The sequence below is a fragment of the Lissotriton vulgaris genome, chromosome 6 (genome assembly GCF_964263255.1).
Source record: "Lissotriton vulgaris chromosome 6, aLisVul1.2, whole genome shotgun sequence".
NCBI classification, from domain to species: Eukaryota; Metazoa; Chordata; class Amphibia; order Caudata; family Salamandridae; genus Lissotriton; species Lissotriton vulgaris.
Genome location: NC_141694.1, coordinates 1438125685 through 1438149766, shown reverse-complemented (window position 1 = coordinate 1438149766; position 24082 = coordinate 1438125685). Strand labels below are relative to the sequence as shown.

At 40.5% G+C, this 24082-nt stretch overlaps 1 long non-coding RNA gene across 1 annotated transcript in view; it reads left to right on the top strand.

Moving 5' to 3' along the window:
- Window positions 1–23436, top strand: part of LOC147708964 (uncharacterized) — a 64969-nt gene extending 41533 nt beyond the window's left edge. The window contains exons 3-4 of the long non-coding RNA XR_015296529.1: window positions 16706–16838; window positions 22923–23436. This is a non-coding gene — a long non-coding RNA (uncharacterized LOC147708964). The remainder of the gene's footprint in view (window positions 1–16705; window positions 16839–22922) is intronic.
- The last annotated feature ends 646 nt before the right edge of the window (window positions 23437–24082 follow it).

The following is a 24082-nucleotide window of genomic DNA, read 5'->3' as shown; positions in this document are numbered from 1 at the left end:
AACACTTCTGCAGCTGCAAATTGTGGGATCACAGACAAGCAATAGTATAACGTTCCCCAGTTAGTAGGTGTGCAAACTCTGCCCAATTAAAGTGGAATAGAGAATCACACACATTGTTACTCCTCATTCCTGCCCATTCAGGCAACACCCATGCACAATTTACTCCTGCTATTTACATTAGTTTTTTTCTGTTACAAATTGTGAGTTCAAATTCCCACAAACTCGGGACAGAAAGTAATCTTGTTTTAAGAACAAACGTGTTTGCACACAGAATAGAATTTAGTGGCTCATAGTAATTGCGCATAACCACAAAATGTTGTAAACAAATGTCAACGGAGCTGGTACATAGGGACTTTAAAAGGCACAGCACATTGACCAGAGTTCCCAACACAACAATCACGGCAGCCTCTAACTGAAACAGTTATAATACATCATCCTAGTTCATATCATACAAGCAATTTATACATTTCATGTTTTGAAAATTTGAAATAATCGAAAAGAAAGTTACAGAATACATCTTATATCTTTCCTGCAAAGCTGCTTCATTATCAGAAAGGTAATTTAGAGCAGTCTTAGGGCCTGATGCACAAAACTGGCTTCTTGCAGCACATTTACAGCAACGAGCCTCCCCCTTGCACAACAGAGGGCATTCTTCACAAAAAAGCATGTCTCCCGACTCACTATTGAAGCAGGAATCAGATTGTGACTATGTGAAAACTAGCAAATGCTGGGATGGAGACCCCAGTATTCCAGTTGACAGAGTGTCTGAATGGTGACCACAAACCCCTAAGGAGACAGGGGTCACCGTGGTAGGGTGTGGCTCTCTCTGACTGTGAACTTAGAGACAGCCTGCAGTGCGTCTGTAGGAACGCTGTCTGCCACCAGCTCACAAGGTCTTCAGCCAGCTCATGTAATTTTGACAGCTTACACTTTGTCAACTTTGACTGAAGGTAGGTGCTAATTATGTTATACTTTGCGCCTATAAATTCGCCACAAATAGCGTGTGCATTACATTAAGAATGACAAGGAGGGAGGTGAAGCTAAGTACTGTCCCAGAAGCAGCTCCTTCTGGACAGCAGTCTGAGGTGAGCCCAACATTGCTGACTTTACATGCAGTCCCAAAGGCCTGGGATGGAGGAATACTTCATATGCATTTCCACAGTGGCATAATGCAAAATGATGCCCTCTCCCCTGCTGAATTTTATGAGGGACCCAGGTGCCTCACAGATCTCACAGGTCTTCATGGAACCCCACCTGAAGGGTTCCCCCTCCCTACACCATAGAGGCATGAGAAGTGGAAAAGTGTGGCTCAATGATTAGAGCGGCAGACCCTGATGCAGAGGTCTAGCCCGGGACCAGGGTTCAATTCCCCGGCTAGGTGGGTGTTGGGCTCAAAATTTCACGGACCTGATCATTCTCGCCTCGGTGCCTATTCCAATCATAGAGTCCCACTCTGCAACTCTGGGCAATAGCTTGCTTAATCTCAACAACAGCCCCCACAACCCTAAGGATGCCTGGCCTCCACCTTGGGAGTGCCCAGGAGTGGACGCCTCACAGGGAAAGCCAGGATGGGTTTCACAGCGGTATTCGTACATGCGCCTTGAGACCCTTGCGGGTGAGTAGTGTGCTATACAAGTATCAATTTACATTACGCCTCTGCCAATGGCATGAGGACACAGGGTACCTTTTGCTGGCCCTTTGTCTGCCAGCAATGTCACATGAACAGAGTGGCTTTCCAGAGCATTTTAATGTTTCTTGTTCAATACCACTGCAGGCATTCTTCCGATCATGCAATGGCATGTCTTAAGGGTTGAGGGGCCCCCTCCAAATCAAGGAACCATGGGGGCCCCCACACCACGGGGGCTGCCATGGCCTCTGTTATGCCCCTGGGTGGTGGCCTGCAGACAGCTGTAGCATGGCCTGCTGTGTGGCCTCTCATTCCCAGCAGTGAGGAGGAGCAGAGGAAGTGGGTATGAACGGACAAGGGTTACCTGCTGGGCATGGCTGGGAGTCCTTTACTGAGTTGTTCCCTCTAGTGCCTTGGGCATGCACCAACTTGATGCACCTAAGGGCAATGCACATGCCACATCGAGGGTGAAGCCGTTCCAGGCTGAGGGAGGTTTGAAGTGAGGCACAGGGTGAGACATTCTGGGTTGGGAAGGTGAGTGGATTAACACAGGCATAACAGGTAAGGGAGAACCCCCACTTTAGGGTGTGGTGACCTACACATATAGCAGGGCTAAAACGATTAACAGAAATCTCAGGAGAATACTTAAGTGTAAGCTCTAACTCCCGACAGTGAAGGGGAATGAAGGGAGAGAGCTGTAATTGTTGCTGACAGGTGAGCGCAGTGGGCACATCACAAATAAATGTGTTGTGGGGTGAGTATTAGACACTCCCCCTTTTAAAGGAGAAAACTGACATAGAGCTTACTGTAATAATTGTTGTAAACTTCAACCCCCAAAGACATTGCAGAAAATGACTAAGGGTAGCAGAGACAATTAGAAAATTAAGCTATAACTTAAGAAGGACACTGCACATGACATAACTCAAGAAGATTTTGCAACTAACAAAGATCCGTTGCATCCTACCCTGAAAACAGCATTGGATAGAGTAACGCTGAGGATAGGGTTAACGGATATGTTTCAGCTGGTGCTAACATCCAGCAACATAGTTAAGTGGGACTCATATGAGCACCCCTAAGACAATGTACCCCCATGTTCTGAGATACAGTGAGGATGAAATACCTCAAATACAAATAGACAATCCCCTCAATAGCTACACTGATGCCTCTGAAAAAGCATGTACAGAAAAGGGTAACTCGTTTCTTCACCACTTCCACCACTCAATCTGAAAGACAGTTAACTCAACCACCACATTTCAGGATACATAATAGAATACTACTCCAAGCAACAATATGCTTACTAAAGTGGACCTCCTTAGCAGCCCCAGAGCTAAGGCAGGAAGTCAAAGTAAACATGATAAAAAAAACTTGCAGTCCTGGACAGAGATTGGCTCTAAACTAGCTTCTTTCCGAAGAGATGTTGACCCTGTAGGAACATTATTGGATGCCACAACCAAGATTGAATGCTAGGAGAGAACTCAACTATCTCTGAAATCAGACTTAGCTCCCCTTAAACCTCAAGATGACAACGTGTACATCAGAGGATTAGAGGAAGACTCACAGGGAACAGAAAATGAAACATTCTGTGTTTAATGAATCCATCAAGTGAGCCCATAACAACCAGGTGGAATGATATGTCCAAGAGACACTTCCACCAAATCCCACAGTTACAAAGAAAAGGTAAAGGTCCTGTTGGGCTCAAAGAAGAAAAGAAGAGTACCATTCCAAACTTCTAATTGCACTACCTACCAGAACAACTCAATCCACTGACAGAGAAGCTCTGTAATGAACACATCAGAATACTCAAATACTGCTGGTGCCTAATGTGAGCACCTCGTCGCTTTTAATGTGGCAACGCACATTATATACGCTTACTATTTGCACTTCAACATGTATGAGATTACCAAGCGATAGGAGATAGCCCCTGATGAAGTGCCCAGCCCAAAATACATTGGACTTGCCAAAAAGGAATGAGTTAAGGACACTATATTATGAAGGTGTAATGTGAAAAGAACATTACAGACTGTTGAAGAACAAAATAAAACAAGAGAAAAAGAAAAGAAAAGCAAATAAATTGAAATTCAGATCACATTGGGTTAAAGTTTCATTCCTTTAAACACCATTGTGTTTACAATTATAAGTGTTTATTTGTCTTATATTTGTAAACTTAGGCAGAAGGCAGACATATAATCTAAAATTATTAAACGGAAATGGAAATACATTTAAAACACAAAGGGAAGTCAAATATCGAAGATCAGGAAACAGTAGCCAGTGGCAAGGCATACTGAAGGAAGATTGAAACACACTACAAGATGGCCACCGCGATAATGGTGAAATTGTAGAAATGTGAAAATGCACTTTAGATAATGGATACTAATGGAGCAATTATGAGCCAATTACGAGTAGTATAAAGAGAAGACAGATAGTTCCCAAGAATCAGTTGCAGGACGAGCAGGACGGATGCCCAGAAAAGACTCCCCTTACTCAGAAGTAAGTGCTTAATAGATATGAGGCGAGTGACCATCCAATTCCTAGGGGGTCAAGGAGTAGGAGAAGTTTTTCATCAGGTTATGCTTCCCTCATAGCTTATGATTCTACAAGCAAAGAAGGAGACACCCCAAAAAAGGTGGTAGAGATGATACGGCTAGAACCTTCCTCCTTAAGGTAAGAGTGCCAATAATGATATGGGTCTAAAATGTAAATGTAAGTGAAAAGAGTTAATTTTGAAAAAAGATCAGAGGAGAAGATTGGGTAACATAAGTTTTGCCCTTTTATAATACATTTTAGAGTACAAGAGAGGGAGGTGAAAAGGCAGAGACTGTGCTGCAAATAATCTTCAGAAATCATTAAGGTAAGGGGCAAATAAGAAATCTAAAATATATACAACATCTGAATCAAGAGATAGACTTGTCTTACCATAAATAAATCTGGTTGGCAGGAAAGAATAATCCTAAACAACGACAGGAGCAATTGGCTAAAATTGACAAGTCATCGATAGACGAAACATAATTTTGCACCAAGGTATTAAGACCTATACCTTTGATGGGGAATTCTTGGAATTACTTTGATATGCGATAACCTAGATTTGAGTCAGTAGGTTCAAATTTGTCTCATAAAATGTAATATAAATTAAAAAAAAATGTTAGTAGCTGGTCGGAACAGAAGCAAGCCATCCATGACAAAAAGTCTAAGTGACACAACAGTAGAAATTATTAATTAAAGGTATTAATTAGAGGTATTTAAAATTACGATTCTTTGCTGTAATAATAACATGAGACAGTGTATCCGTCCTATTAAAATTAACTTATCAAGACACGGTTAATAAACTAGTTTTTCTCTTCTTGTAGTATTTTACCAAAAAGTATTGCAGGACTGCAACAGTACATGTAGCCTATTGATTGAGGCTTGATAACAGTACCTATTCAGGTATGCAATTGTAGTTTATTCAATTGACATATATAAATAATATGTCAACAAAAGTACTATCCAATAGCTTTGTTTAAGGAAAGTGACAGAAACAGGAGAGTCCACAGGTTACCAAATAACAGGATTACTATTTTTGTACATATGTTTAATGTCCTAGATGAGGTGTGACACCAGAACAGACACATGTTTAGTATGAATAAGAAATAAAACATTTAAGGAGCAAACCATTGTCTAGTGAAAATGTGAGGAACCACAGTGAATTTACTTGTCAATGTTGAAGGATTTGGGGTCAATAGAAAAGAATGTGCAACGCGAATGTGGTAGATCACCTTTATGTATCTCTTGAGAGCAAGTAAAGGAATGTTAAAATAAAATACCAGTTTTGTGTAATAATATAATGTTTACATTTCTGTGTAGATGTTTTTAAACTTGAAATAGTTGTCCTGAAGAAGGTGACAATCTTTTAGAACACCGAAACTCCTGGTCAACAGTCTTTTTCGAAGATTTTTTTTTATTATGTATCATATGTTTTTTTAATAAAAATTATGTTTTTATTATAGTGTATCAATAATGATGATATAAGAACTAACTGGTAATAAAATAGGTAAATATCACATTCCTTTGCATTTGCATTTGTTGTTTGGTTCTCTCAACCATGAGATGGGGTATAAAATTGTTTGTGTAAATTTGATAACCTGTTTTTGACTCTATCCTACACGTGGTCATTTTCTTTGTAAAAACAGTGGGTCTGGATGAAGAAATTATCTCTTCAAAACTATAAACAAAGGAAAAGGGAATCTTGTTTTTGTCCCTTGCTCACTTTGCCACTGGATTCAAGATCGCCTGGCTGATGACGGCTGATTAGTCAGAAACCGGTCCCAGGATGCGTGTTTCCGGTCGAGGAAAGGCATGGCTTGGCAGTTCGGGCTGGACTGCTCCCATGAGGCACAGGGTCAGACTGATTTGCATATGGCCATGTCTGAACTGGGATGGCGGAGTGTGCTAAAGAATGATGATGGATTAAACCCAGATCAGTTGACTCGGGGTGAGTGCTTGCAATGATCAACACTCCCTCCATCATCCCCTTTGGTTTTGTGGTGGTGACGTGGGACGGGGGAGGGGGAGGGGCAGTGTGGGGGTAGTAAACTATGGAATACAGCCAAATGCAGGTAAGTAAACATATAAATAAATAAAATGAATTTTGTTGCGCGCACTGCATCAAATTTGGCGATGCAGTGTGCGCAACGAAATTCGCTTTTATTCATTTATATGTTTACTTACCTGCATTTGGCCATATTCCATGGTTCACTACCCTCCACCCTACCCCTCCCCTGCCCCACGTCACCGCCCGGCAGCACTCCCACCACCGACCGCTACTGGAAGTGAGTCGGCCCACAATTTCAGAGAATCCTCTAGTTTTCACATCATTCATAGTCACAGTTATATGTGGTATAATGGCCCTCATATATTTAATACTGTTTGATGAAATCCACGTTTTGTTCTCTTCAAACCAAGCACATCATTCATCCCACTCATAATACATTCTAGGAAACACCAAAATAAGATAAGATCTTGCACAATTATCTGGTAGATCGATATAAGTAGTCTTACATATAATAGATTCCTCTCAAAAGCATCTCTCACCAACCAGAAAATCAGAATTTATAACATAATTCCTTTCAAACTCACTTTTACCTGCATATTCAGCCTTTCCAATTGTTGTAGGTTCACTACAAACTATACACATCTCACCATCCCGCTCATGTTTCATTCTTAATCTAGAATGCAAATTCAGCAATTTAAATTCTTCTTTAGCTTTAACCTGCTCTGCTATTTTTTTTCAATGCTCACAATTTTAACTCTTATCTCGCTGTATTCTTTTACAAACTCACACTCCTCATTACATATAGAACACACATACTTCAGGTTAGTGCTTTTAGTTTTCTGCCTAATTTGGGCAATTGTATTACAACGTTTATCATGTTTAAGACTCTTATTTACACCCTCATATTCAGAAATATTCAAATAGTCAGAAAGAGGCTAGCAAAATACTGAAATCTACCATGTAAAGATACAAAAATAATAATTTGTTGTTGTTAAATACATTAGCAGAGACATAAAACCATAAAATATTAGTAGTTATAAATAGATATCGCCTTTACCTGCAGTAAAGGGAAGAAAGTTTTTAACATTCATTGAGCCTCATTTACGAGGTTTTGGCACAGGGCAGCGCTGCAAGGAATCTTGCTGCACTGCCCTGCATCGAAAAAAGAGTAGAAATTTGCCATATCTGTAAGATACGACGCATGCTTGTCCATTTCCCCTGAACTTGTGCACAATGGGCTGCCATGCGCCAAATCAGGCACCCTTTGGTCATTGTGCAAGGGTGCCTGTCTTGTTGGGGTGACTATTTTTGTGCAAGAAGGGACACCTTCCTGCACATAAACAATCACAAGAGATGTTTTCCTCTTTCTACGTGTGCTGCAGAATTCAGCACACATAGAAACAGGAAAAAACAAGGAAAAATAATGGTATTTCTTCTCATTGCACCTCCCCTACGCCTCACTTTGGGAGGTGTAGAAATATTTCACATTCCCAGGTTTAATAAACTTTGTAAATGTGGGAATATGGGAACACCCAAGGAACGCCCCCTTCATTCATAGTACTTTGCGAAAGGGGACCATATTTACAAGGCCATGAAAAGACACGCTTTGTGTGGCCTTTTATATATGGGATACGAGAGCATCTGAAAATGTGACACTCCTGTGGCGGAAGGGGTCTAGTAAATGAGGCCCATAATTGCAAAGTTCTTTCAACACTTTATTGGAAAAATTATCATGAAATCCACTAGCTAAATTTTCCCTGCTTGTCAGTGCACTATGTTTATTATCATTATGCACTGTGGATAAGTGAACCTTTGTGGGGACATATCTCATCAGAGACTATTAATATCATTAATAGGGTAATGCGATTAATAATATTGCATTAACTGCTATGTGCCATGAGAAAACTCCAAAAGTTAATACAAATTTTCTTTAAAACAATACTAAACCTGTCATATTTTCTTCTTTCTAAAAAAAAATCAAAATAAACTTCAAAGGAGTTTTGTTTTTTTCTCAGTTAATTTCAAATAATATTCACTAAAGATTTGTCTTCTCTAGATTTTGGTTGAAAATGCTCACAGTTTGGGTCAGTATTTGACGTATCTTAACATATATAAAACTGTTCTTTTTCAAGTTCACTTTCAGGTTCAGTTTAAAAGGTGTATGGCTACAGTTTATTGGACTGTGGATCTCTTGCTCCGACTCTTCTTCTTCATCCTCAGACACTGATGCTAAATATACCCATTCATGTGATGCATTCTTTCTATTTGGAGTTCATTTTCCATGCCAGTCATTTGGAAACTGGTGATTTACTTTCACTGTTTTCTGAATCTAGTTCAACTACTTTACATTCTTCATTGATTGGCTTTAATCTTTAAGTGCTTTCTTTTACAGGTTCTCTTTAGTGGCTTGTTCATTTCAGCCCTTTCCCTTTATTTTTACCTACTGCAGAATCTTTTCGACTTACTGATGCGTTCAAACCCTGAACAGCATCAACAAAACCAATGCTTAATTTGAGCAGGTGGTTAATGGTGCCCGGCACTGACACTAAATTGTCAACCCCTGCACTTATGACAGTCTGCCACATGGTGGTGCTGTATCTATAGTTTAGAGATGAGCACAAAAGTAGTTATTTAATAATCCAATATACATTCAAAATGACTAATACCTGCTGCCCAAACCATTCTTATAGTTTGAGGGCCTGGATGTGTGCTGGTTAGTAGTTGAGTTGGTAATGTCATTGGCTGCGCTGGCAGTGAAAATGGGGGTGCAATCTGCAGTGGCCTCCTGACGAGGGCCTGACAATTATTTATTTTACAAATTAAACACTGCAGCCTGACTCACTGTGAGCGTTTTTTTTGTTCTGGGGTTTTTTGTAACCTGAATTTTCAACAAAAGTCTTTCATTGTTTGGATCAGAGACCAGGTTTTCTTGCTGCCATTCTTGCCTTTGACTTTGACATTGTAACAGCTCTTCACTCTAATCCTCTCTTTGAAACTAGACATCGTTATTACTGGTACCTTCCCTAGAGTCTGGATCTTTACTTTCCTCAACCAAAAGCCATAACTTTGTTGTCTTCACCAGTCAAATTGTTATCCCCCTCTGGATACATGCTGCAAACATTAGTGTGGCTGTCTGAATCAGTAGTTGTTTTCACCACTTCTCTATCCATACTCTTCACTCTTTTGGAGTGAGCGGGGTGGATCCACTGTGAAATGTCAGCGCACTTCACAGCAGTGTCAGTAGCTAGTATCACTTGATAAGGGCCACATTACCTTTCCGCAAGGCAACACTTGCAAACCTGTTTTTTAATAGCTCCCAATGACCTGGGTTTAATGTGTGGCATTGAGTGTTTTTAATAATAATAATAATAATAAAGATATTTGTAAAGCGCTATGGCTGTGCCATCTCGGCGTGTCCCCGCGCTGTGAGAGCAATACTAGCCAGGCCCTGTGACTGACCCACATCCGAGACCAGCACCCAGCTCACCTTTGGAACAGGTGAGCTTTTATCATACAACGAAACTTAGTTTCCGATTGTTGGAGGCGAAGACTGAGCGGGAGTTTATTCCAGCTTGTGGCGGCCATCACTCTAAAAGAGCGACTTCCCATTTTAGCCCTCTTAAAACGGTGGTTAACCAAGTTGCCCATACCGCAAGATCGCAGCGCTCTCCTCGGCTCATACCTAGTGATCAAATCAGTAAGGTATGGGGGAGCCTTCTGCCATGGGATACGGTGACATGTCAGGAGGGCCTTAAACAGTATCCTTTCCTTTACTGGAAGCCAGTGGAGGGTCACCAATGCGACTCTGGATGTCGCTCTCCTAGGTAGTCTTAGCACTAGACGTGGCGCTGCGTTTTGTAATACCTGAAGCCTCCCTATGCTTTTGCTGGAAGCTCCCAAGAAGAGGACATTCCCGTAATCAAGCCGGGATGTAACCAGGGCCTGGGTCAATGTGTGTCTAGCCTCCAAGGGGAGCAGATCCAAGGTTTTATTCAGGATCTTAAGCACTCCAAAGCACTTCCCCACCAGCCGCCCAATATGTGCCTCATAGGAAAGTGTGGGATCTACCCAAATCCCTAGGTTTTTAGCTTCCGTATACGGGGTAGGCGCTGTACCCAGACAGCTTGGCCACCAGTCGCACGTCCATTTGAGTTGATCACCACCGACCACCAGCACCTCCGTCTTTGAGCCGTTCAGCTTTAGGCAGTGGTTATCCATCCACACTGCTAAGGCCTGCATACATGCTCTAAAGTTGTCGGCTCCACCTGACGGTGCCTGGGAGAGGGTGAGCAGCAGTTGAGTATCGTCGTCGTAGGATACTATCTCTACACCAAACGATTGAACCACAGCTGCTAGGGGGGCCATGTACAAGTTAAATAAGGTAGGGCTCAAGGCCGAGCCCTGCGGCACCCCCTGTTCCAGTGCCATTTCCACAGATTGAAACGAGCCTCTCTGGACCTGGAAACTTCTGCCAGTCAGGAAAGATTTTAACCAGCCGAGCGCCCGACCCGTCACACCTCCCCTGTTCAGACACTGTAGCAAGGTGGAATGTGCTACAGTGTCGAACGCTGCACTTAGGTCAAGCATGACCAGTGCCATGGTGTGACCTGCGTCTGCGCCCTGCCTTAGCGTCTCTGTGGCACGCAGTAAGGCAGTTTCGGTCGAATATCCAGCCCGAAACCCCGACTGGGAAGGATGAAGGAGTTTGGCCTCCTCCACAAACGCCATCAATTGTGAGTTCACTATTCTTTCAGCTACCTTCGCAGTATATGGCAACAAGGAAATCGGTCTCATATTGTCTAAAACTGCATGACTTATGTTGGCCTTTTTCCTTATCGGTAGAACGATAGCCTTCTTCCAGCTCAGTGGAAGGATCTGGGTGCTAAATAAAGTTTCAAGGACATAGCGAATGAATGGTTCTAAAACCTCTAAGCTCCCTCCCACCACTCTAGGAGGGGCTGGGTCACGAGGAGATCCTGACTTCACACTAAGGCATGTTCTTACAAGCTCCTTAGATGTAGGTACTGTGAAGCACTCCATCCTACTGTCAGAGTCAAAGTACTCAGCCTCCCTCATTTCTACAAAGGTCTCCCCACTTGCAGGACAGCTGGAGAAGGAGCTGTAAATTTTACGCACCTTACTAGCAAAGAATTCTGCCACTCTGTTACATTCCATGATAGAGTCCGACTCAGGCGCATTGGCGCTGGAAACCGCTGAGATCTCCTTATAAATTTTAAAAAGCTCTCTGGCGGAGCATTCTGCCTCACTGATTCTAGTTTTGTAATGAAGGGCCTTTGCTTCTCTCACCTTTCTTTGATAGCAACTCTATACTCATTTTTTTTAAGAGTGTCAAAGTCCCTCCGCCAGCTTCTTTCCAGCTTCTTACACTCCGACCTGAGTGACTGCAGATCTGAAGTATACCATGGGGCAGATTTTCTAGCTCTCTTCCCTTGCTTAGCGGTATACAATGGCGCTACTGCATTCAGGGTTTCAAGGATACGGGCTTCCAGATTTAAATTGGAGCTTTCACTATCCGCTCCTCCCGGCATCCCCCCAATGCGTAGCTTCTCATTAAATACAGACTGGGAGAAGGTCTTCCACTTTCTGTGGGAATAGCTGTTATAACCCCCCCTCAGGATATCTTCAGCCCCAGAGATACAGAAATCAAAAGGAACCAGAAAGTGTTCAGTCCAAGGGAGCGGACTTGGGGCTCTTGTCATGATACCATCCCAGCTGGCAAACACTGGATCCAATAAATGTCCATGCGTATGGGTGGGGGTGTGATTTAGCAGCTCCAAATAATGATCCTGTAATTCCTGTTTAATCTCTACATCCTCTTTCAGTCGTGCATCCTCAAAGTGAATATTCATATCTCCCAGTAGCATAAACGTACTACGCCTAAGCGCCATATGTGCTACACATTCTAGCAGACTTTGTCTAAAATTGCCTAAGCTCCCCGGTGGTCTGTAAAGAAGGATACCCGATATATGACCCTGAGGGCCAATTTGTAGTCCAAACCTGCCGGCCTCACAATTCTCTATCCCTAGAGATTCAAAAGAGCACACAATAGGCACTTTAGTGATCACTGCAATCCCCCCACGTCTTCCTGAGGGTCTATCCACCCTAGCCATGCTATAACCCGGCGGTAATGCTTCAATGATCTCAGGGTCTGAGTCCGCCCCCAACCACGTTTCTGTCAGGAAGAGTATGTCCAGCTTCTCCTCTAAAAGAAGATCCCAAATTTGCAAACCATCTTTAGGGAGTGATCTGCAATTCAGTAGGGCCCCGTGGAAACTACTTGCCCCTGCCTTACATGTTAGCTCTCTCTTAGCTTTAAAGGAACAATGGAGACACTTGGTGAACGAGATTACCTCCAAAGTGTGCCTGCAACCATCCGCAACCGCTGGGCGTAATTCCCACAGCTCGCGTCCGTCATAGACTACAGGGACCGCGGAGGATTGAGCAGGGGGTAGGGCACTTGTCGGTGTTGTTCCCGAATCCACCTTGTGAGGAACAGATTTCATTATGTCAGAAAGACTTTACAGTAAACTAGAAGATTGTCATCTGCAACTGAGAGAAGTGTCGATGAAGGATTATGAACCAATCTCATTGCTCTGCCGAGCAATATTTCATGTGGTGAGAAACCAGTCTTTTTGTTAAGGGTATTTTGATGCTCAACAAAACACGAGGAAAGGTATCTGGTCACTTCAAACCCGTGGAATAACATTCTTCAGCCAATATGTACTATATGGTTCATTAATTCTCTCAACTACTCTGGAAGATTGGGGACAATAACTACAATAGAAGCTCTGGTCAATTTGGAGAGCAGTGCAAATCAATTGTAAAATCTCATTTCTAAAATGGGAGTCATAATCTCTCTCAATAGAGATTGGCAAGCCAAATCTTGGTATTAGTTCCCTTAAAAAAAGTTTGACAGCTGTAAGGCTGTCTGATCATTTAAAAACAGGCAGACAACCTTAAAAATGTATTTGAGATCATTGTAAGCAGGTATTTAAACAAAATCTGCTTGAAGAATTGTATATCGGCCCTGTGATTTGCCGGTATGATTTATTATAAGATTTATTCTTTTTCCCTGATTATTCCTTTGACATGGTAAACAAGGAACGCACAAATCCTCCACAGCATTTCTAACATGATGTTACACAGATTCAGGCAATGCACATATTCAGGTGTAGAATACACATCCTGATAATTGTTCTTGGAACCTAATCTTTCCCATTTTCTTTTCTCATCCTCTGGAACTTTCTCCTGGAAATTTCTTAATTCATTTAAAGAAGTCCGAACTGATCTTAGCAAGAAACAATTAACATTTTCTGTGTTCTCTGTAGGATTTACATTTGCTTCATTTGATTCTGTTTCTTGATACATAATTTTAGTTTCAAGTGTACAATATCTTGCCATCTGATCAGTGTACTTATTTCTGAGAGTGACCAGGTCTTTTCCAGTCTTACGGCAATGCACCTGACTACACCAATCTCTTTTGGTTGCTGTATTGCTCTAGTGGAAGTCATAAATCCCCGTTGTGACAACAGTTGCCCAAATCATGGATTTACTCCAAAACCATACTGACAAGCTGCATACATTGCTACATTCAAATGTTATGACAGGGAACAAGATCCTATCTTGGTAACCAACCCTGCCATTTGTGCTGAAGTGACATTCAGCAGATATGATGCCTCAAGGAGTTCAGAAGGGGAACATACTGCACAAGCAGTCTGCTTCCGGTGCTCAGAATGAACTGTAAGCAATCTCTGGAGAGTGGATAGTGCCAACATGCTGAAAAAAGGCAATAATCACACCTGAACTGAAAAAAGCCTCACTAGACCCAGCATGTCCAAAGAACTATAGGCCTATCTCACTGCTGCCCTATCCAGTGAAGATCACAGAGCAACTAGTCAGTAGAGCAATCTCCCAGTTTCTCTAAGCCAACGGGAAACAGGAGGATGTGCAATTTGACTTTCACCCAGGACATGGGACAGAGACTTCCTCAGTGACCGTATTGGATGATCTCGAAATGCGGGCGGACAGGGGACAATCAGAAATTTTGATTTTGCTGGACCTGTCTGCCGCATTTGATATGGTCAATCTTGAGTACTACTGGCCAGGCTCGCTGGAGCGGGTGTGGGAGGGCTGGTACTGGTGTGGCTTCAATCTTACCTCTCAGAGAGAAAACAGGCTGTTGCTCTTCCCCGTACCAATCACAGTTCATGAATGTGCAGCATGGTATGCCACAGGGGTCTGCCATCAGCCCTATTTTATTTAACATCTATATGAGGCCTTTGGTTGCTGTCATCAAATCACATAATATCAGCCTTGTGAATTATGCTGATGACACCCAATTAATTCTATCTCTAGAAAGCCACCAGTCACCCTCACTGGAAAAACGTCATGAATGTTTGCAAGACACTGCATCATGGCTACAAAATAACTATTTGTAATTCAATGGGAAAAAACTGAGATCCTGTGTTGCTCAGCTGGGAAGATCCCCCTTCCACTACCTTCTGGGTTTTGGCCACTACCGGTGACAGCTCAACTGATTCCCGCAAAGGTAGTACACAATCTAGGATTCAGCTTTGATGGTAATTTGAGTGTGGAGTCTCAAGTAAACAATTAGTTGGTGGCAGCTTCGCTCTGATGAGAGTCCTCTGAAGTATCCTTCCACTGCTCCCTAAAAAAAACAGATCCTTGGTAGTAGAGAATATTGTCCTGAGCTGGCTGGATTACTGCAACGCATTGCTGCTGGAGTCTCCTAAATATCTGATAGGGAGACTCCAGAGAATCCAGTCGATGGCGGCCAAGCTAGCTTTAATGAAGTCACACCATTCATCGGCTTCTAAGGTCCTCGCTGAGCTCCATTGGCTTCCAGTTATGCAGAGGATACAGTTCAAGTCGCTCTGCATAGTCTTTAAGTCACTGCATGGCCTTGGGCCCGCCATTACAGATTAGATTCAAATGGTATGTCCCCTCTCGAAACCTTCGCTCCTCCTCAGTTAAACTGGTGAGAGTATCCAGGTTCAGAAGAGTCAGATCAGGAGGAAGGGCTGTCAGCATTGCAGCAGGTTCGGCCTGGAACAAACTTCCAGCCGAACTTAGATGGAAAATCTGCTGCCGTTCGGGAGGAAGCTAAAGACTTGGCTCTTTCCCAGGGCTTAAGTCTGTGGCTATGGCCTTTTAGTGTCACTGACCCTGTGCCCTTCAATATACTCAGGGGTTGGCTGATCTCACATGCCTAAGCGCCAGGATACCCATAGGGTCACAGTACGCTCTATAAATGCTGATTACAATTACAATTACAATTACAGTTAAGATTACCCTACTCCATAGTGGCCTCTCAAACAAAAACCATCAACAAACAAAGTTAGATTAGCCATTTCAATAAGATTTTCTTTTATATCTAGACTTTGTTTGGTACATAATTCTGTAACACTGATACAGTGATACAGTAGAGCTCAGGTTCATCATCACAACCATTTCTGTCTCTATCTTCTGTGCGAGCAAAATTGGTACCACTAAATTTGGACACCACAAAATTTACCTCAATCAGAGTTCCCACATTTCACTTGATCAGAGATGGTGTTAAACCTCCATTTCTCGAGGCAATATTTCCAGAGTAAAGGCACCTTCTAAGCACCAAAATCAGAAAAAATAATGTTAATTATAATGTAAAGGATTAAATGGCCCCAAACATCAAATCAAATATACATCCCAGGTTTCTTTTACATAGTACAAAAATAACACTATACAGAGTCAATGCCATTAAAACTCTCAATTCAGAGGTATAGAGGGAATGCAAAAATCTGAAATTATTCTAAGTCCCAAATGTGCAGCAAAATCAGGAAAAAATAGATTGAAATCCTATTAGAACAGGAAAATCTTTTAGGTCACACCCAAAACCAAAGATGTTTTATACATTATTTTCAAATATGTAATGGCAAAATCTGTAGGCTCACTGTTGTGTGAGCAAATAGAGCATTTCATTAACAAATCGGAGCGCATGAAAAAAAATGGCATATCACTTTAACTCTCAAGCACTTGCCCGTACGTTAATAATTATTCAGCACCTTTCATGCTAAAGCTAATGTAATGATACTCGAACAATACAAGATACATTAACAATAATGTGTAATATGAATGAGTAGGAAACATTGAACAAATGGACGGTCCTTGGAAAATGTTTCATGTTGTGGCTGAACTAGGGAGAGTTAAAATAGGAGAGAGGCACAATAACAGAGGAAATAAACCAGTCAATTACAGCTTGCCTGTGTGCTGTGGGGCATGTGGGGAGTAAAAGGTGGGCGGGTGAGGAAAGCAAGATGAGTTACAAATATTAATTCTATCTTGAACAAGATGTTGTTTCTTATACAATTTAGCCTAGTTACCTTATGTCAGGAAAACACACTTCTACACATCATAGAACGTGTTCCAAAAGCCCTTCAACTATATATTCATTTAAAATCAGGTATGAAAAAAATGTATTCAGCATGTTGGTAATGGTGCATAAAATATAAACACTTAAAACTCTTTTACAGAAGCACCTAACTGGACACTGCATTCCTTAGAGACGGATCACTGACATAATATCGAGGGATATAATATCGACTACCAAAAATATCGGCGACAAAATATCGACAGACAGAATATCGACTTTGTATCTACAAACAGGTAAGTACCAAAATATTGAGTAAAAAATATCGTTTACTAAAATATAGTTTGTAAAAATATCGACTTTATTAAAAACAATGACAAATTAAATTAATATTAAAAATTATTTCCTAAAACATATTTAAAAATACTTAAATTACCTTATAATAATTAAATAATTAATTAAAGTAAAACAAAAAAAAATTATAATCATATTTGTTAAAACACATATATATATAGTAACATAATATAATTAAAAAATATCCAATATTATTACCGTAGGATAGCGGAAGTGTAAAATTGCTATTCCCACTCCAGAGAGTGCAACAGTAGATGAGGCGTTGGATAGTGTAGAGGTAAAAATGACTATTCCCACTCCAGAGAGTGCAACAGTAGGGAAAGCGTTGGATAGCGTAGGGGTAAAAATTACTATTCCAACTCCAGAGAGTGCAACAGTAGGGAAAGCGTTGGATAGCATAGGGATTAAAATTACTATTCCCACTCCAGAAAGTCCAACAGTAGGTAAGGCGTTGTATAGCGTAGAGGTAAAAATTACTATTCCCACTCCAGAGAGTGCAACAGTAGGGAAAGGGTTGGATAGCGTAGGGATAAAAATTATTATTCCCACTCCAGAGAGTGCAACAGTAGGGAAAGCGTTCGATAGCGTAGGGGTAAAAATTACTATTCCCAATCCGGAGAGTGCAACAGTAGGGAAAGCGTTGGATAGCGTAGGGGTAAAAATTATTATTCCCACTCCAAAGAGTGCAACAGTAGGGAAAGCGTTGGATAGCGTAGGGGTAAAAATTACTATTCCCACTCCAGAGAGTGCAACAGTAGGGAAAGCGTTGGATAGCGTAGGGGTAAAAATTACTATTCCCACTCCAGAGAGTGCAACAGTGGGGAAAGCGTTGGATAGCGTAGGGGTAAAAATTACTATTCCCACTCCAAAGAGTGCAACAGTAGGGAAAGGGTTGGATAGCGTAGGGCTCAAAATTACTATTCCCACTCCAGAGAGTGCAACAGTAGGGAAAGTTGATACTTCATATATTATTTCAAAATATATATATATTAATATCTATAAAAAATTAATTAAAAGTAATTACCAATGTAATATAATATAAAAATTAATAATTTCCAAATACTAATTTAATTACGTCATTACAATTAGTTATCTAGTCATACTAATTAATTACAAATTAACAATTAATTAATTTGTAATTAAAAACTTACTTAACAATTTAAATCTTATAAATACCCCAACAAATTTACATATGTAATTAGTTATAATTAAATTACTTCCCACCCTATTCCCCTATAAACCCACAACCTACTACATAAAATAAATTAGTTAAATTAATATATTATCAATTAATCAATTAAATAAAATTAATTGTCAATTACAATGTAATACATTAAAAAATAAAAATTAATTTACAATCAATTATAAACAAATACCAAACAAATAAATTTACATTTTTAATTAATTATAATTAAATTACTTCCCAGCCTATTCCCCTTTAAACCCACAACCCGCTACAAAAATTAAATTAATTAAATTAACATAATTATCAATTCATCAAGTAAATAAAATTAATTGGCAATGAAAATTTAATTAATTACAAAACAAAAGTTAATTAACAATTAATTATAAACAAATACCAATAATTACATTTACATATTTAATTAATTATAACTGAATCACTTCCCAGCCTATTCCCCTATAAACCCACAACCCGTTACAGAATTAAATTACGCAAATTTAAATAACAATAAATTCATTAATTAAATTACATTATAACATAAATAAACACTTTTAACTCATAAAATACACTTTAAAAATTCAACATTATTACATTTTCGATATTTTTATTAACCTTTATTATGTACTTCGATATTTTGACTATCTATATTTTAAATTTCGATATTACATTACTTACCTTCAAAACAATATTTTTGATGTCTATATTCTGTCCATTCGATATTCTGTCCAGCCTATATTTTGTACTCGATATTATGTCCATTCGATATTTTGTAGTCGATATGTTGTCTGTTTACCCTTAGAGACCAGTATTCTAACAAAGTGATGCTGTTACTTCCTAGTTTTATCATTTGTTTGGGTTAGGGGAGGAAGAGGGATGGAACATGGTGGGGGCTGAATCATCCGTATAAAACGACCTCCAACAATGATTTTGAGGATGATGTGCTATGTATGGAAGTCATTGTGGATAATGTATAACATTAGGCATGTTCTCAAGCTTTAATAAAAATGATGTGCTCATAAAAAGGTCAGAAGACCACAGTAATTCCCCATTCTGGAACCCTGTAGTATGGAATCCTGAGGTATAGATATATCTCTAAATACCTCATTTTGTGAAGGATTTTGGCTCCTGTTCTCAGTACTCTGTCATCACTCCAAACTCAAAAAACATATTGTAGTCCCTGAACACCTGTTCAGATGTTTCCAAGCTTAATGCAACGCAAGGCCCTATAATCAATCATCTCCTCACAGTTCTTGCTCATTTGTTTAATGACACACCGTTTCATGATGCAACATAAGCATCTATAGCATTCCTCTACTTATTCTTAGTGCTTAAGCATGGCCTCAGACTAAATACAAATTAATAAAACATACTTAATTTGTCCTGATAGAAAAACATTTGTGCTGGGCAATGGCATTCACTCTTAGCAGCAGCCACTTTTGCTAAACTGCAGCTATCATGTAATATCCCTTCCAATATAGTGTTCTAGATAAAAACTATGAGGGTGGTGTACTTAGATCACCCTTTGTTATTGTCATCAATGGGTATAAATGCACCTCATGTCTTTGGGGACATGAGGTGCATTTATGTCTTTGCGGACATGAGGTGCATTTATACCCTTAATTACTAACATGCTGCATGCGGTAAATGATGTCCTCTTAGCAGTACAACTACACCTGGTATTCATTTCATCATATTTTCCTGATTAGAAATAACCACATCATTGCTCTTGTACTAGTGAGTTGGTCATTGATTCTCTAAATATCTTTCCCATTCTCTTAGCTTGGAACGGTCAGAGAAAGAATAACCGTGGGCTTCTGCAGTTTCCAAGTGGTTATTTTTGCTGTTCTTCTGTTCATTCCAGTGATAAGGTTGTGGGAATGTTGATTGTTTTGACTGGGCCAACACTGTGTTGATGTGGATCAACATACAATTGTTGTTAGTTTTCGTAGGCCTTCTTCCAGGCCTTTTGATTTGTTGAGACCTTGTAATAGTGCCAAGAGCGAGACTACATTTGCCATGTACTATACAGGTTACTAGTTACTAACAGGCACATGCATCAAAGCTTTTTGCGATCGCAAACGGTGCGAATCGCAAAAATCGTCCGTTTGCGATCGCAAAATCAGCTTTTGGGATGCATCAAGGGTGAAGGCCCTCGCAAATTGAGAATTCGCAAATATTTGCGAGTTCTCAAATTGCGATTGCATTTAAGGAATCGCATTTTCTGATTCCTTAAATGCAATGCATGAAAGTTTTAAAAATAGCGATTTCGCAATTAGGGGGAGCAAATTACCATGAGGTTGAACCTCATGGTAATTTGCGAAAACTTTTAAAAATGCACTTTTGTGCATTTTTCAAAGTTTCATGTTGTGCACACACATGCCCTCAGGGCATGTGTGTGCACAACATATGTGCACAGATTAATTTCAGGGGTGCAACAGGGTGTCCTTTGGACACCCCTGCACCATTGAAATCGCATTCTCAATTTGCGATTTGCTAATTGCGAATCGCAAATTGAGAATGTCTTCCCATTCATTCCTATGGACCTCTAAGCCCATAGGAATGAATGGGGAGGCATTCCTTAATTGCGACTCGCAATTTGCGAGTCGCAATCAAGGAATGTTTAGAAATCGCAAATTTTTCAGCGATTTCTTCATGCATAGGCTTTTGCGATTTCTTAATTCCGATTCCTTAAAAATCGCAATTAAGAAATCGCAAAAGCCAACAATGATGCATGTGCCTGTAAGACTACAGTGGGAACTGGGACATGCCAATAATCCCTGACTCTCCTGTACACCTTACCTGACGAAGAGCTTGCCGACCTTAAATGCATTGGGTGGATATTATTCATGATTAATCAGGACAAATAGTGCAATCTAACATACATATTAATAATGTCTGGATGGGCAATTCTTGTGCCTTTAAAGTTGGGAATTTGGCTGTTTCATTAACCGCATCGCTGCAGCGGTTATTTTCGCGCTACGCGGCTTTTTTCTAAAAGCCGCGTTAGATGACGAGCTCAGCTCATCATCCGCACACGCCCCCCGTGGCTGATGACGAGCTGAGCTCGTCATCAGCATCAAAGGGGTTAAGAGTGAATACATCATGATTAACATGGAATAAAAATGGATTTCTTAGTTTAAATTTAGGATTCTTGTCTGTTGACGTTTTGCATTTTTGCATTGTGTGGCTTGACTTGGGCATGTGGTGACAGATCAGATACTTTTAATATAGGCATACTTGTGCTAACTGGACAGAGCATGCATCAAGTCTGCACACAAACACTTGCACTAGAGCATTTTTAAATGTGTTATATCACAAATGGAGACCACTTCTAGAATGTGACCAAGTTAACATGAGGTGCCAAGTAGGGGCATCTCACAAAAAGTGGCTGAAACATGTTGACCTACCCTCTAAAACTCACATAGCGGTGATTGGATGATTGTTTTCTGAGTCACCGCGCCTCTGCTTTTAGATCCCACATGGTTCCCTACTAAATAAAGTTATATTGGGGAACTTTTGATGGCTTTTTAAAATCACTATTTTCTTTGGGCCCCCACTCACTTTAGAAAGTGCATCCCTGTCGTCAGGTGTATGCCCATCCTCCACCAAACGGGGTTTCTGGAGGGCGAGGACTGGCAGATGATGAAGCATGACACCTGGTGGTGTGTGATGCCAGTCCATCACTTTTTGTGAGATGACCCTACTTGGCACCTCATGTTAACTTGGTCACATTCTAGAAGTGGTCTCCATTTGTGATATAAGACTTTGACTGGAGGCTGGCCACTTTCTAGAGACCTATTGCCTCTTGTTCCCCCCTCGGGTCTGTACCCGAGTCTTTTTGTGTTTTTCATTTTTAAATGTGGTCAAGATTGAGAAATTTGGAGTGCATAGTATCACTACCTTTGATAAAAAATATATTTTGCCAGGATGTAATGGCAGTTGAAACAGCACACACAGGCTTCAATGGCAGGCTTAGTGCTAGTCCACAGGAGCCCCAGGGCATCCCCTTCCTTCTGGTTCACCATCAAGTCCAACCTATTCTGTCACTGAAAGGGAGGCAGAAGCCTTGTGCCACTAGCTCTGGAGACAAAGTTCAGCAAAAGCCTCCAGAAGCTCAGTTTCAGTTTGTCCTCTAACTACAGACAGGAGTTCATATCAGGTGTGGGTTCATTCTTCTCCTTATTTTTTTCAAAGGTTCTTCCCTATACAGAGATAAAAAATGGAGGAGTATTCGACTTTGTGGGAACCCTACCGAATCCAGAAATACCACATCACACCTCTACCAATTTTTACTCTCACACACATATATACTTTTATAATTTTTTTTAAAAGTTGGGAGTCGTGGACCTGTCACAACTTCAGCGTGATTTTGTCAGTAGTGAAACAGATATGTAGAAACTTTAAGAGTTTTGTTTAAGGTAAATAGTTTACTAATAAATTAATAAAATTAGTATAAATATAGACGAAAAACAGCTTTAAGGTCATTTTAATACATTTTCTGGAGTCAAGACCAGTGCTGTCACATACATATATAGACACTTAAAAGTTATGTTTAAGGTACGGTAAAAGGTTTACTAATAGGGCAATAAAAGTAGAGAAATTATAGAGAAAAAACATTTTAAAAGCTGTTTTAATACATTTTGAAGATTTGCTACTTCACCGCGATGTAAACGCAGTGGCATTGCGAACTACATTTGACACAGTAACAAATGGATTTGAAAGGCTAAACACCTTTCTATCATTAATAAAGGAAGGTCCTACCCCATTTCTCCATCTTTTTGGCATGTCTGTGTTTTTTGACACCTTTGTATTCTGACTAAGAATTGTTCTTTTTGGTGTTTAGCTCCCTATTTTTGGAGACAAAGATGGCATCTGCTGGTCCTGAGACTCCAGAGGACCATGGCAACACCTCCCAGGAAGATGAGCCTGTGAAACCGAAGAAGCATAGCAATGTGTGGACCTTCTTCTTCATACCACTAGGAGAAAATAAGGTGATTGCAAGGATAGTGACTTACACGATTTGCAATAAGACTCTCTCTAGAGGGTGTGAAAAAAGGTACTCTTGTTGTACTTCATCTATGATAACGCGAGTGGAGAGAGAGAGAGGGAGACCAGCCATCAAGCAACATCTGCTGGAGATGGTGCACAACCAGGCACCTCATCTGCTCCTGCACTTTTCTCTGATCCTCCAGCCAGTGTTTTGGAGTTTGCAGGTGTTGGACATTTTTTTCTAAAATGTTAAAAAATATCCCTGCTCTAGTTGACAGCATTAACACCCATAAGTGTTAGATTTATTTGCCCAGTTTTGTGCTTTTTTGTTAATAAGCACTATGTTTCAAACTTTTCTCTCAATAAAGTAAAAATAAAAAAAACACAAAAACACAAAATTGTTAGAAATTACAATTAAATGTAAAAAAAATAAGGAAAAAAATCAATGGTTCTTTTTAGAACCACCAATTCTAGTTTAAAAATGATTATTTACATGCTATATGTATGTTTGTAACAGTGTGAATAAGCATTGTTCTGTCTGTCAGTCTGTGACCTAGTGTATAGTTGATTGACTGGGTGTGTGAAAACCCCAAATTGTTTAGAAAGTCCATATCCCTACAGGGAACACAGACCTGGGACAGATCATGTCAATGCAGATGGCCTTTCCAGTTTCTCAGTCTTAGACGATGAAGACTACCTAGGGGAAGGTTAGCTTCATTTTCTTTATTTTTTTGGGAGGGGGATCATGTAGGAAAGTGCCTCTTTTTACATGTTTTTTTTGCTTGATGCCTGATGTCATTTCGAGCTGTAAGTGTACTGCGTCCCTGCTAACCATATTCCCTGTGCCTGATCTCTTTCCAAAAAATGAACCATGATTAGCACAACTTCAGACACTCCTGTAAAACCCTAGTAAATGGTACACCTGGCTGGTACCTAGAGCATGGGTACTGAATGCCCTACGAATGGGTTGGTATTTGGCCAACCCAGTGACACCTCACCCAAACCATGCAAATT